The sequence below is a fragment of the Erinaceus europaeus genome, chromosome 5 (assembly GCF_950295315.1).
Source record: "Erinaceus europaeus chromosome 5, mEriEur2.1, whole genome shotgun sequence".
Lineage (NCBI taxonomy): Eukaryota > Metazoa > Chordata > Mammalia > Eulipotyphla > Erinaceidae > Erinaceus > Erinaceus europaeus.
The window spans coordinates 38577488-38593439 of record NC_080166.1 but is presented as its reverse complement, the minus strand read 5'-3'; the positions used below and the strand labels follow the sequence as shown (position 1 = coordinate 38593439).

At 38.3% G+C, this 15952-nt stretch overlaps 1 protein-coding gene across 4 annotated transcripts in view; it reads left to right on the top strand.

Annotated features, from left to right (window-relative positions):
• The window catches only part of PRLR (prolactin receptor), a 290378-nt gene that overhangs the window by 196260 nt on the left and 78166 nt on the right, over window positions 1–15952 (top strand). The window contains exon 2 of one of the 4 annotated variants that reach the window (XM_060191221.1): window positions 8746–8807. The exons of 2 other annotated variants lie outside the window; for them this stretch is intronic. The gene's annotated coding sequence lies outside the window, so the exon portion shown is untranslated. Of the gene's footprint in view, window positions 1–8719; window positions 8808–15952 lie in introns of all 4 variants that reach the window. One more of the 4 variants, XM_060191220.1, reaches the window with a different exon arrangement.

Genomic DNA, 15952 nt, shown 5'->3' with positions numbered 1-15952 from the left:
CTTTGCTTGGTCAGATATTTGTCACTACAATTGCGCCTAAGTCCCTTACTCAGAGAAAGAAAAAATAGCCAAGGTATTCAGAAAGGAACAAGATTGGAATGGCACCCCTGGTAAGCCAGGAATCTTGGTAAAGACAAAAGGTCAGTGGGGAGCCTGTAGCAGAGGCTCCCTACCCCTAGGGTCTGGTTATGGGGGAAGGGGGCAAAAGAAATGATAAAAAAAAAATCCTTTCTTTTTGCTCTATTTTCTAATTCACATTGAACTATAGTCACCTCTATGGTGTCACGTTTATAAAGTCTTGTTCTCTGTCCTGCTGAAGGCCAGGATTCTATGCTTTCCAGCAGTTGTTGTCAGAGCTCATGCCAGCAACTTCTTCCAAGTTGTCATCTTGGCTCTGCCCTCAAGATCTTGAATTCTTCTAACACATGATGACAGAAATATCTGAATTTTGGAATAGGGACTATAGACTACTATAATCTCATATTGTATCTTCCAGTCTCTGATGATCAGACTATTTCAGAATCATAGTGATTTAGACCCTTACTAGACAGCAAGTCATGATCATTTCAGGCGCCATGTTAAACTTAACCATACACAGTTCTATTCATTTCAGAGGTGCATTACTATTTGGACCAAAATAGTAATTATAGCATCATTCTTCCTATTGAGTCCAAGTTTTCTGCCTCATAACATGACACTTTATTATTTTTTTTTAGTTTGGCACAGGACTTCAGCAATTAGAAGCAAGGTATTTAACTAACTAAACTTTAATTGGTCTCAAATTTTCCTTAATGTAATTTATACCAGTTAAAAACATTTCTCTTCTGCATGTGGATACACTTCCTAAGTGATCATAGAATATCAAGATTGTGTCAGAGACAACATGCAAAGGTAATGCACCTTCCTTCTCACTCTCAACCTCTCCTTATCATCTGCATTACTGAGAGATCTTCCATTTCCTCTGATACTTATATCTAATTCTGAGAATTTCTTGGAAATAAACATCAATTCATAAATGAAAGGCAAAAGATTCTAATGGAAAAAAAGCAGAAACTTGTGCCAAACCCTGAAAAATTTCTGCCTTTAAAATCTCCTAGTAAATATGTTGACTTAACAAAACGGAGAGAAAATATGGCATACTGTGAGTCATTATCTACTGAAACCTAGATACCCTCCTCACCTACTTCCTACTACACATCCCTCAATCACTCCATAACCTTGTCAGACAAAATAAGGAGTACAAAAGCTGAATAGGGTAAAGAGACTCATACTTTAATGGTGACTCTATAGTCACTACCAGGCCAACCCATCACCTGGGGCCTTAGTCAGGGAGTCATGAGATTCCCACACAGACATGATGGGCCTAGACCTCTAACAGATCCCTCTCTCCACTGTCACTGGTCATCTCCATCAGGAACAACATTATGGACCCTCTGTGTTCCCCTATAAGACCTTGCCCTCAATGTGGATACAATGATAGGGACTGTTCCCTTTTCTGAAGGGAGGTTGGATAACTTACACTACCTACTGCCTGAGAAGATGGGACCTGAAATTAGTGCAACCTGGAATGTTCCTAGCCATGACCTCAGAATGCGAGCTCAGAACTACGTGGATGCAAAGATTACATAGGCTCTTGTGCTAAATAGGGACCCCAGATTAAATTGATGGGGGTTACAGTCAACAATATTTATATACTTTTTCCATATTTGGGAGCTACTCTCTTCCCTGATCCAGATTTCTAGTCCTTTTTCCAACTCTGACACCATCTCACCAGACAAATACTTAGGTCTACCTGCATATTAGATGTCAGGTTCAAGCAAAAAGTAATAAAAGTCATAGGCCCCTTGGAATATACCTAAAATAGACCTACTAGCATTTTCTAAAACAGAGACCCCAAATCTTCATCTGCACTATTCCAGCCTTAGGCTCATGATTAGTCAACAATTTGTTCTGCTCTATATGTTAACTCTTTTTCAGCCACCAGGTTCCAGATGCTACCATGATGCCAACCTGACTTCCCTGGGTAGATGACCCCACCTGTGTGTCCTGGAGCCCCGCCTACCCAGATCCCTGCCCAGCTAGGGAAAGAGAGAGAGAGGCTTGGAGTATGGATCAGCCTGTCAATACCCATGTTCAGTAGGGAAGCAATTTCAGAAGCCAGACCTTGCACTTTCTGCACCCCAAAATGATCCTGGGTCTATATTCCCAGAGGCATAAAGAATAGGGAAGCTTTCAAGGGAGGGAATAAGATGCGGAGTTCTGGTGGTGGGAATTGTATGGAATTGTACCCCTCTTATCCTATGGTCTTGCCAATATTTCCATTTTGTAAATAAAAATTTAAAAAGCAATGCCCAGAATCCAATAAATATTTTAACTATATTAGTGATTTAATAATGATTATAAATATTGCAAGATAATAAGGGCATAATTCCTTATAGTTCCCACCAGCACAGTTCTATGTTCCATCCCCTCCATTAGAAACTTCTTCCATATTACTTCTTTACATTTTTAATACTGATTTAATAACAACCAACAAGACAAAAAGATTGTGGAATCAGAGGGATAAAATTCCAGGGAGTTGGGCGGTAGCGCAGGGGGTAAGCGCAGGTGGCACAAAGCACAAGGGCTTGTGTAAGGATTCCAGTTTGAGCCCCAGGCTCCCCACCTGCAAGGGAGTCGCTTCACAAGCAGGTCTGCAGGTATCTATCTTTCTCTCCCCCTCTCTGTCTTCCCCTCCTCTCTCCATTTCTTTTTGTCTTATCCAACAACAGTGACATCAATAACTACAACAATAAAACAACAAGGGCAACAAAAGGGAATAAATAAATATTTTTTTAAAAGAGGGAGAAAATTCCATACAATTCTCATCACCAGTGTTGCATCCCCTCCATTAGTAGCTTCCCTATTCTTTACCCGTCTGGGAGTATGGAACAAAGATCTTCATGGGTACAGAAGGTAAAATGTCTCGCTTCTGTAATTTTGTCTTTGCTGGACATGAGCATTGACAGGCTGATCCATACCCCCAGACTGTTTCTATCTTTCCCTAATTAAGTAGGGTTCTGGGGAAGTGGGGTTCCAGGACACATTGGTAAGGTTGTCTGCACAGAAAAGTCAAGCTGATATCATGGTAGCATCTACAACTTGGTGGCTGGAAAGCATTAAGACATAAAGTAGAACAAATAATTTAATAATCAGGAACCTAAAAGTAAGAGTATAGCAGATAAAATCTGGGACCTTCATGCTGGAAGAATCTAGGAAGTCTATTTTAGGTATATTCCAAGGGACCCATTACTTTACTAATTTTACTTAAGCCCAACAGCTAACATGCAGATGAGCTAAAAGTATTATCTGGGAATATGGTATCAGAGTTAGGAATATAACTAAAAAGTTGAATCAGGGTAGAGTAGCTCCCAAATATGGGGAAAGTATATAGATACCATTAACTACAAACCCCATTCATCTGATCTAGTATCCATGTCTATTGATATTTAGCACAGGAGCCTGTGTAACCTCTGCATCCCTGTCAGTCTGAGCTCACATTCCATGTTCATAGATAGGAACATTCTAGGCTACCTTCATTTCAGGACCAGTCTTCCTTGAGTGTCAGGGTATGATGGCCCAACCTCCCTTTGGAGAGCAGAGCAGTTTTGATCATTGTTGTTCTACATTGAAGGCAAGGTCCTGTAAAAGCCCACAAGAGGGTTTATGATGTTTCTGTCAAAGATGACCAGTGATGGTGAAGAGAGGTGTCTGTTAGAGGTCTAGGACCATCATAACTATGTGGGAGTCCCAAGATTCCATGACTAAGGCCCAGGATGATAGGATGGCCTGGTAGTGACCAAAGGGCCATCATTATAGAGTGCAGATCTCTTGCATTAATCCAGCCCTTACATTCCTTATTTTATTAGAAAGGGTTAGACTTAGAGTGACTGAGGAAAGATAAATAGGTACACTCCTTATATCTGGCATCCAGAAGGACACAAACAAAGTTAAGGATTCTTTTACCTCCTTCTCTGGATCTGTGTTTACTCTGAACTTGTCTCTAATTCCCAGTCTGTATTTGCCTGTTGGACCTGATAGTTCATTGGGCTTTATGCTGTTTGACCCATACATAGCACTCTTGCTCCCTCTCTTGGTCTCAATCTCAATAAAAATTTTGGAATGTTCTGATGGTTCACTGCACTCCTAGCCACTCTCATAGTTCTCCATTGAAACAAGTCCTATTTCCTTCACCCAAGTTAGCATGCTTATCTTTGCCATGTAGGAGATTAGGCACTTGATATGTAGCAGCACTTGCTATAAATATTGATTTCCTGATACTTGGGACTGGAGAATAGTACTTAGGTTCTTCCTTTCTCTGTAATTCAGGAACAGGGAAAATGGAATGAAGCCACAGGTTGTTGTTTATCGTCTTTATTTTTGTGTTAACTGAATTAGCTTTTCCCACCCTTTTTTATCTGTTGTCTCTGGTTTCCCAGTTTGATAATACTATCTTGACCTGCCCATCCATAGTGATTTGTCAGTACTTTATTGGGTTATTTTCCCTCCCAAGGATCCACAACATATCTTCAAATTGTCATCAATGTCTATATTAGTTGCCAGAATGCTTGAGGCTTCCTTCTGAATCTCTGATTTTATCTGACAATTTGTCAGAACTAAAGGCTGAATGTGAACTAGTGTCTGTAAGTAAGAAAGAGCTTTGGAAATTTCATCAAATTATACTTTACCAGAATTTAAATTTTTTCAGCCGTAAAATGGGGTAGAACTAGTAACTGCTTCACAGGCTTAAGGACCAAATTAAATAATACACTACATATAAAGTTCTTAGCACAATAGCTGGCATATTTTTAGTGCTTGATAAATGTTGACTAGTATGCCTATTCTTGTCAGTGAAAAATCTTCAAATGTTGAAATTTATTAGAGGCAATTAAGTTAATTTAATGTGACTAGTGGTGATGACTGCATTAAAGACAAATTAGTTCAATTAATTTGTTGGCAAAATTTTATTTAAAGCACCAAGTAGAAAAAGCATGATTAGTCACACACACCAAATTGAAAGCACTCTACTAGATATTCAGCATGGAGGGGAAAGGAGTTGCAATGATATATACAAGACAATTGCATGAATTTAGAAACACAAATTCAAAACAGTGTATTGTGTATGCAGTACTATGCATATATAAATATATAGTGCTGCATGGTATATATAGTATTTATGTAAGTGTATATATATAAGTACAGGAAAAGAATAGTTGTAATAGTTGGGACAGGGATAAACTTATATAAGTGCTATTAAAATTAATGTTTTATGTAATTGAAATATACATACACAGAAAAATGTATATATAAGTGAGAAGCTATGTTACCTCCCATATCATCTAACTTTCTTTTCACACTTGGCAGAAAATTACTCTCCAACATTCAGCCTCTCCTTTGGACTATTCCAATGACAAAATAACCCACTGCTTCATAAAACAGATTATTCTATGAAAGCAGTAACCACCTTTAGAAATATCTTCCTATAGAATTAACACAAATCTACGTCTTTATGGTTTTTTCCAGCTTCTGCTCCTGAACACACTCAGAATAAATCCACTTTTCCCTTTATAGAAGAAGTGAGCAAGTTTAGACTAGCAAGGCATTTATATATGTCAATAAAGTTTTATTGGCCTACAGTCAAGTGTATTTATTCCCATATTTTCTGTGACTGCTTTTGCACAATAGCAGGTACAATGGAGAATTTATCACCCAGAAAATCAAAAATATGTGGAGAAAGTTCTGAACTTTACTCTTTATAAAAGAACTTCAAAGATTCCAATATAACTAGTATGTTTCATCTTAAACTGGGAATCCTAGAACGGGGCTCAGAACTCTAAGTGGAAACAAATAGAAGCAGCCTAAAATAGTGCTAATACCTCTCTCATTCTAGATACCATATTTCTAATTATGTTGCCAGAAATCAGGTGGGTCTTTTCTATAATATACACAGGACTGAATCTCTAAGATTTTACCCTATAGACTTCTGTTAAGTTATGCATGGGAGTAATTTAGTATTGGAAACTGCAAATAAAACTGTAATTCTTTCTAACCTATACAAAGCAATCAGAAAATAATCTGCTTACATTCAAAGACTATCATTTAGAGTCAAACTGGAAAAAATAGGATTTACTCAGATAGGACTTTTAAGAAACTATAATAAAAAGATAATTTGCATACCTACTGGCAAGAATGAGACAACTAACTAGGGAATTCATTACCACTTTCTCTGTGTAAGGAGATGGGAAGGGAGGGATTTTGCTGACATTCTGTGATTATTGGAGTCATGAAGTAGAGCTTCTATAATGAAGACATAAACATTACTGGAACTAAGCCAGAAGAAACACAGGGAGGGAAGGAAATAGGTACCCCATCTATTCTTTTCCCATTTACATCATTTGGGGTAGAACCCAACACATACTTGTTTTGTGGTTTTGGTTTTGGTTTTTTTGTTTGTTTTTGACAAGAAAATGACAAGAGTCAGCCCCACAATTATTGTACAGGACAAGAAAAGTTGTAATAATTAGGGGACAGAATAAGAAGAACTAAAATGTGTGCCAGGAATTTTTGTTAAAATTTCCTATCAATAAACAGATAAATTAATGAAGTGAGACCACAGCCTGGCATTCAGTTATGTGTGAGGTGAATCGAAGATGTGACTAACAAGACCACATAATCTCTTGCCCCAGAGCCTTCACTGGCTGCTATTCATTTTTCTAGACTTCCCACCTTCAATCTAGTCCTTATCTTGTGTTTCCGCTCCTCTTTACCCTTCCTTAGTTTCTACTGATCCCTTAGGATTTCCTGCCAGAGCATAAAAGGAGCCTAGTTTTATTGGAGAGGGAGAAGGACCAAATCAGCAGTTGTTCTAATAGAAATAGGACATTGTGAAAAAAAGACTCAAAGTTCTGAACTGATTCCCAGAATCTAAAATGCATTTTAGAATGTTCAGCTTTTTAATAAAAAAAAAAAAAAAACCTCAGTATCACTGCAACCTCTAGAGAAAAAAAAATTGGTGTCTTCTCAGAAAGATGTCCCAGATGTGTATTATAAGCTCCAGATACACCAGACAGCTCATTATCAAATGCTCTGGAGCTGGTTGTTTTGTACTCAAATGTCTCTCATCATGTCATCATCATTACCTTAAGTTTATTGCAAAGATATCTGAACTCTCTACTAATTCATTATGCCACCAGAAGTAGTGTTGACAAAGTAGCATGTTTGAGATAAAAAAAGATATTCTCAGTGATATGAAGCTACTGGTAGGTGTCCAGAGCTTCTTTTCCCTTCCCCATCACTTCCTTCTCCATCAGCTGAGACAATATTCATATCTAAATTACTCAAGAGGAATCTGGATTCTGAAAACATGAAAATTATAATGCTATTCTAGTGAGACTAAACAAGACAGAATTGGACACTTAATTAAGAATTTCTGTCTATAAATCAAAGCAATTTTTTAAAAAGTAATTGCAGATAGTAGTCTACATTATATTAAAGCCCTGAAATCATTTTTATCTTACTATTAATAATTATCATCTCATGCCTCATAGAACTAAGTTATTTCCCAGAGTTTAAAACGTGTGTTCCACAATGGCTAGTGAAATAACTCACTTGGACAATGTACTGCTTTGCTCTGTGCAGGACCCAGGTTCAAGCCTGGCCTCTACTGCATTGAAGGGAGCTTCACTGCTGTGGTCTCCTTCATCTACTCTTTGCCTCTGTCTCTATGATTCTATCTAAAAATAAGTAAAATGCCTTAAAAAAAACTTGGAGTCATATAGATTGGGAGAAGTAAGTTGGGAAACTTCATTCCTGAAGGGTACAATCCAGCCCATGTAAATCTATGCCTGAGAGTCCAGGGAATAATCCTTAACTCACCACAATTTATTCACACTTTGAAAACCTCCCTGGCTCCTGATGATGATAGATAGATAAATAGATAGATAGATAGATAGATAGATAGATAGATAGATAGATAGATAGATAGATGACATTATGTGATAGAAAAATAAATAAATAAATAAATAAATAAATAAATAAATAAATAAATGCAAACAGGTAGATTCTATAATTATATCTATAGGTATAGCCATACCCAACCTTTGAATTTCGGTAGATAATTCCCTGAATTCAGGAACAACCAAAACAAGTTCTGCCAATGAATTTCATTCAGTGTCTCCAGGATCAAATTTCATTAACTCTAATCACAATTTACTTGACTTGCAATATTTGAATAAAACCTGCAGATTAGATAATAGTCCCTTACCCAAGTTAATTTTTCTGATTTTAATCACTACACTATATGTAACAAGATAGCCTTGTTAGAAAAATATATTGAATGTTTAGGTACAATGACTTGTTTTCAAGTTATTCTGAAACAGATAGTAAACTGTTTAAAAGAAAGAAAATGATAAATCAAATGATATAGAGTGGCAATCACATTTTAGAGTGTTAACCACTCTAAATCTAGCTTCAAGGTATAATGAGATTTTTTTTTACTATTTTTACAACTTTTCTATTATAAATTTGGGATACTTTATAATAAGGTTCCAAAAAATATGTAAAAATGCAATTCCAGAACACTAGAATTGTTTTCTTCTTGTCACTGAATTGCAATGATTCTAGTCAAGCTAGTGCTACAAAGTGAGTCAGTAACAGAATCTCCTTTTTTGTTATCTTTAAGCTAAAATGAGTCATCTCCTGTTACAGCTAAAGAGTTCATCTATTCCTGGAGGCAAATACTAAGGATGCTTTCCTCAGGAACCCTGAAGGTAAGAGGAACTCAATCATACATCCAGCTATCCTACCGTCCATTTAATACAGGGTAGGGCAGGGTCTCAATTATCTTTTTTTTCTCAGAGAGACTAAAAAAAGTGTATAATGCACACATTGTTACATTCATCTATTCTTTACTCCCTTTTTAATCATTCCAGCATGTCTTATTCAGAAAACTATTCTCTGTTTGTATCAAAGAAAGTACCACAACTATCAATAGCTGGTATCTCCTAGGACTGCAATTAAAGAGATTTATTTTCTCTTTACCTTTTTCTGTATATATGAGGTTTTTCAACAATGATTATATTATGTCTAAAATTAGAAGAAGTGTAGGGGTTATGCAAAGAGACTCTCATCTCTGAGGCTCCAAGGTCCCAGGTTCAATCCCCTGCATCACCATAAGCCAGCACTGAGCAGTGCTCCAGTAAAAATACATACATACATACATATATACATACATAAAATTTTTAAATAAAATTAGAAGAAAAAATTTATTGTGTTGGCTATGGTTGTTCCAACCAGCTCTACATTAGTTTTTGTCATGGTTTTCTGTATCTTCCATCAGCATGCTAATAATTCCTTGCTACTGTCACCTCCCTCCCATCCCACTGAAAGAACTATGAAAAAGACTCATATATGTAATGGGTTCTGATCTTCCCCATCTATTATTGACAAGAAATCCTTTCATGACCCCATGGCCCACTGAGCCTCAGACACAATCTTCTGGCCTTCTCAGGAAGTTTAGGCAAACTATGAAAACTGACTAGGTTATTACTAGAAAGGGATTCCAGCCAAAATTATCCTAGTACTTCCTCAGTTCACATCAGGGTATTGACTAGTTTTCCAGCATTGGAAAAAGCAATAGCTCCTAAAGGGCTGTCTGCTACTTCGTTGTCAACACTCAACCCTTAAGTTTTTGCCTCTGGCCAAAGGTTCAACTAGATCTTTGTTGACATTCTGTGCCAGATCATTCTTCATTGTAGGTGTTGTCCTGTGCATTTTAGGGTGCTCAGCATCATCACTGCCCTCTACTCATTAGATACCTGTGGGAGGTCAAGGTGATATCACAGAAGTAGAGCACCAGAACATCATACCTGAGACTCCATAGGTCTTAGGTGCAATCCTACGCACCACCATTTACCAGAACTCAGCAGTACTCTGGTCTCTTGGTCTCTCTCTGTCGCTCTCTCTCTCTCTGATATAAGTAAGTAAAACTTTTTTTAAAAAATGCAAGTAAGATAGTTCTCTATTTCAGTTGCAGCAACCAACATTTTCAGACATAATTTAAGGCTATAGGAAAGTCAAAATTTGCCATGTTCCACCAGTCATGACTAGTAGTGATAATAAATAAGATGCTTGTGGACAAGGACAAATGTTCTAGGGGTGAGGGAGGAAGGAGTAAATTTACACCCATGAAGAACTACCACTCTAAATTTCCTCAGTCCAGCAAGAATGTTTGTCAAGTTCTTGCAGAGTAGTTGCCATAAAGCTCTAAAATGTTTAAACAAATGCCCTACCCAGGAGTGTTTGGTAACATTGTAAAGGGTACATCAACCCAGCCAACCAAATTCAAGTTTATCCTTTCTAGATTTCTGTTCTTTCATGCCAAATTCCTACTAAGATTTATCTGAGTTAGAGACAAACATGGGAGAAAAGGGGAACACTGAGTACTAGGTCTAATTTCTCCATGAGCATCAGAGCATAGACTGAAAAGGGATCCACCACTCCTGGCAACCATTTTTTTCCTCTTTTCTTCCTTTCTATCTTTCTCCCTTTCTTTCTCTTTTACTTTTCCTCTCTTTCATTTGGTAGGACAGAGAAAAATTGAGAGGGGAGGAGGACATAGAGAAAGAGAGAAAAAGAGAGACACCTGCAATACTCTTACACTGCTTGTGAAGTTTCTCCCCCCCCCCCCACATACACACCCTTGCAGTTGGGAGCCAGGGAATTGAACTCTGGTATTTGCACATGGTAAGGTATGCACTTTACTGGGTGTACCTTTTCCTGGCCCCTATAGTAACATACTTACCTGTAGTGCAAACTCACAACAGAGATCCTGAGAGTAAGTCCCCAGAACTCTAGGGTGGTTGTGGGGCTTTCCTGCTCACATTCCAGAGCTTCTTTCATTTTCTTGGTTGGTTACCTTTCTCTGCATCCACCATCCTTTACCTTCCACCTTTTACCCAACTTAGTGTTTGATTTGAAAGGCACTTCCTGATGCCAGTAGGTATTTTGGAAAACACAGGTAAAAACTCAAGATAAACAGAAAGGCAAAGAACATCAAAAAATGCAATGTTCATTAAGCAAATACAAAATCATGATTCCTAAAAAAAAAAAAAAAAAAAAAGAGGTGGGTAGAGTTACCTGTAGAATTTCAGTGTCTGCTCAAGACTCCTGCCAAAAGTGTTACTGTTCATTTTGTGGACCTCAATCTGGTTTCTTATCTCTTTGGCTGAACTGTTAACCCTTCAATCTTGCTCCAGTCTAATGATCACCGATCCCCAACAATCTCTCCCTGGCACCTCCTCCCCAGAGTGGAACAGAATGCCACACTTGTTGGTATGCCAGGTTCTTTTGTAAGAGCTTGGCATATTTGGGCCTCTGCCCATTCCAGTCCTCCACCTCCATTCCTTTCCCAGGCTCCCATCTGCACATCTCTGACCTTAACTCTCCCCACAATGCAAGAGGATAAGAGCATCCCAAAGCACTGGGATGAATATGCCCATCCATAGACGAGCTCCATGCTCATAACATTTTTACCCATCTTGTTTGCCTGCCATAGTCCTTCAAATTCCTATCAAAAACTAGGTATTTACCTTAGAGGTGTACAATCTTAATTTGTAGGCAGGAATTTGTTTATCAGATTAGTTTGATAATAGTTCTCTAAGAAGAGGACCTTAGAATTGTGATATAAGACAGTGTGATTTTTATATTCCCTGGAGAGACTAAGATGACTGAAGCACTGAACTTTGTCCAGTCCACTAACCACCAATCAAATGGGCCATTCAAATGTAAATTATGTAAATAACATAAATCTGTTTCCACTCTCACACTGTCCACATTCAAATATCCAGTAGCCACACATGGCTAGTGGCTACCATATTAGACAAAGTATATATGGAACATTTCCATCATCATAGAAAGTTCTGTTGAACAATATACTGGACTGAGACTGATCCAGACAGTGAGGATTTCTGGAAAACAGAAGGAATCTAAAAGTCACCAGATAAGTAATGAATGACAGAGAGGGGACATAATTCCTAAGAGAAGTGAAAGAAAACCAACGGCCACTTTTGCATGCTTTGCTAGGACCCAGCCCCAAGTAAGCATGCACATCTCCCACCACAAAGATTTTTTAAATAGATACTTGCAAATAAAGCAGCGAGTAGGGTCAGCTTTGGGCCCCATTATCTCCAGTCTATGTCATTCCTGGGTTCTGTGAGCTCCTTCTGAAGGAAGAGGCCTTCTCCTGAATCCTGTTAAAGATAGGCTCAGGGCATCACTCACACACAGCAATCACTATCACTGGGTTCTGGGCCAAAGGGAAATATTCTTCCTAGGGTTGGTTACATGACAATTCACTGGCATCTAAGAATATCTAATTCCATTGGGATTTTCAAACCAAAGACATCAGGGGAAGAGAAACATCTTTACCATTTGGAATTAGACCTCCACTCAGATTATAAGGAACAGAGAGGCATCCTTAGCTATATGGGGCATTTTCACACTATGCATTCATCTCATTTCCACTATCAATGGCTCAGGAATGTCAAGAATATATGACCTTCCTGAAGCTCTCTATTAAGAGAATTCATAGTCATAAAAAGGAAAAGGTGTACCAAAGCCAAACTAACTGAAAAAATGGCAGAACCAACTCTAGACACTGTTGGTCTGTGCACCATGGGAGAGAGAAGAGACCAGGAACTCATGGCTGAACAGAACGCAATTCTTTATTCACATGGACACCCCAGAGTTGGGTATGAGCACAGAGGTTTAGGCCACATGGAGCTAGAAAAATGGTCACTGCCCACTATACATGCCAGCCCTTCTCCAGGTCTGGGTGTGGAAGAGAAAGAGAGGGGAAGGAGAGGGGGAAAGAGAGGGGAAGAAAGAGAAGAGAGGGAGCAAACAGGAACGACATTTATAGGAGAATTCTGGAAGTGGCAAGTCGGGATGGGATTGGCTAGGAAAGGGGGTGGAGAGAGACAAAGGCATGCCAGGAAGGTGGAAGTGTCCTTAGCAAATGTTGCAATGGTTTTAACTGAATTAGCAATACTCTGAGGGGATAACGTGGTGGGGATCTGTAAATAATACTTGTATGGAAATATGGTGGTTTGTAGGCCCTGCCAATGTTCAACCACATGTGCACAATTTCAAAACAAGACACCACCCTACTGCTAGTGCCAGCTGTCTCAGGTAAAGGGAGTGACTTTATCTAGCCAGGTTCCTAGTGTACCAGTTTTAAAGGGTGTCTATGATAACCCCTCAGATCATGCTGCAACCTCACCTCCCATCCAACCCTGGATACACGATGAAAACTTTGACAGTCTGATCTCATGAATCCTTCATTATCAAATGATTCATAAGTACTGTTGAGCAAAAGGGCACAGTGATCTTAAAGTTAGAGCCAAAAAGTACAAATGTGACTTTTCTTAGAAGACACTTTCTAAAACAAATGCCAATATCCAGAAAATGGCAAAGCGGAAATGGTATTCCTCATTTTCTAGGACTCAACAGCCAATAGCTTACAAAACTGTCTCTTTGAAAAATAACAAAGGGGGAAATGCTTTCTGGAAAAACAGCAAGCAGTGTCTGCTTTAACCACTTATAGGCAGGCTACAGAGAGAACAAAAGAGGCTCTTTCTATTTCTCATCTCCTTTCTATTCCTGTGGAAGCACTCTGCCTCCTTGATCAGCTTAGATATGACTTCTGTTGCTTCTCATATCAGTCATAAGACTCCATCTTAATTATATCATTAATATAAAAGTGTGTTACTGGCTTACCTGTACTCTCCCAGACTAAGTATGAAGAAGATTATTTTAGCACACTGTGTTCTCAAGTTCCAGCCCATGCCTGGTACATCATTAAATGTTCAGTGGATATGGAAGGAAGGAAGGAAGGAAGGAAGGAAGGAAGGAAGGAAGGAAGGAAGGAAGGAGGGAGGGAGGGAGGGAAGGAAGGAAGGAAGGAAGGAAGGAAGGAAGGAAGGAAGGAAGGGAAAAAAGGGAGAAAGGAAGAAATCTTTAGTTACAACATTAAACCTACTGTTTCTAAAAATGCATTTAAAAGAGGTAAATTGTGGTTTTCCTTCCTCTTTCATATTCTTACTCAGTCAGCACTTGTAGTAATTATTGCTACACTTCAGACCCAGCCCAAATAAGTATACCACTATTGCATATTATATTAGATAGACTTTTTCTGCTAAAATAAGACTTCTGAGATAAGGGAAAAGAAGCAAGTAAAGCAATTATAAGTCATTTAGAAAAATAAGTCATTGTCTTATCAGATACATAGCCCAGACTCTGATCGAAGAGGCAAGTTTAAGATAACTGACTTGTGCATAATTGAAAAAAGAATGATTAGATTGGGTGCTTATATGAGAGATGCTTCTATGAGAGGCAACAAAACTGGTAGAGAGAACAACTTGGGGGTTGATAGTGATTTCAAGATGTGACAGAAATGCTCAGACTTTTGGCCAGTAGACAAGAAGTTGGGACTTGAACCCGGAGCCCATTGGTTTTTCCTCTTCCCTAGTATGCCCCCTGTACCTTGAATTTCCAGATCCTGCGACTGTTTCCACCCTCTTCTCTTACTTCCAGTACCTCTTGCTGTGCTTACCCAACTGCGATATAAGAACAGAACATGTGCCCAGCTTCTCAAAGTGTACTGTACAAATTTATTAAACTACTATTATTATAAATTATTAAAATATATTAAACTGCATGAATTTATTATTAATCTTTAATAAGATGATCCCATTCTTCTCTGAGATTCTAAAAAAAAAAGGGGGGACTTTTTTCATGAAGTAGATTCTGGTCCACATCTGAAGCTTAGTGGTAAATAATAACTAATCATTCCTGGGTCTTTTAAATAATCTGAAGTTGAACACAGCTGTGAAATTTGAACAAATGAGTAGAATTCCTAAAAAACCAGTGAGTGGTCTATGGGACATCAACAACTACTGAAATCACTCTCTGTTGTATCCAGAAAGATAGGGCATGTGCTCAAGTTGCACAAATAGATCAACAAAAGAAGCTTGGCAACAACTGAAAATTTTACTCCAATGAACACAAGTAATTTCTGCTTTCCACTCTAGTGAAGATCATTGTTACTACTTATGGAGGAAATGCTTTCTTCATAAGACTATTATTGTCATGAACATATACTTTCACATCTCCCCAAGATGGGTGTCACAACCACTGGACACTGGGTCCCCAACCCCTTCTTACCCCTCCTACTTCCCTTCTTTTAACTCCTTAAATCTGATGAAGTAGATCATAGTTTATTAAAGTTCCATCCTATATTTTCCCTTGCTTATTACTTAAGTCCCATCTATGAGATCACTCAACATTACTCCTCCATCTAGTCTATGTCACATAGAATTATTTCCTTCAGTTCCATTTATGTTGTAGCAAAATAGACGACTTTATCTTTTATTTATTTTTTAGTGATTTGTTAATTATCAGCAAGACTGTGGGATAAAAGGGATACAATTCCATACAATTCCCACCACCAGAGTTCTGTATACCATCCCCTCTTTTGGAAGTCCCCTATTCTTTATCCCTCTGAGAATATGAACCAAAGATATTTATGAGCTGCAGATGGTAGAAGGTCTGACTTTTGTAATTTCTTCTCCACTAAACATGGGCATTGAAAGGTAAATCCCTACCCCCAGCCTGTTTCTATCTTTCCCTGGTGGGGGTAGGGCTCTGGGGAGGTTGACTTCCAGGACACACTGGTGATATTGTCTGCCCAGGGAAGTCAGGTTGACATCACAGTAGCATCTGTAACTTAGTGGCTAAAAAGCATTAAGACATAAAGCAAAACAAAATGTTTAATAATCAAGAACCTAAAAGTAAGAATATAGCTGATGATATTTGGGCTCTTCTTGTTGGAAGAAGCTAGGAAATCAATTTTAGG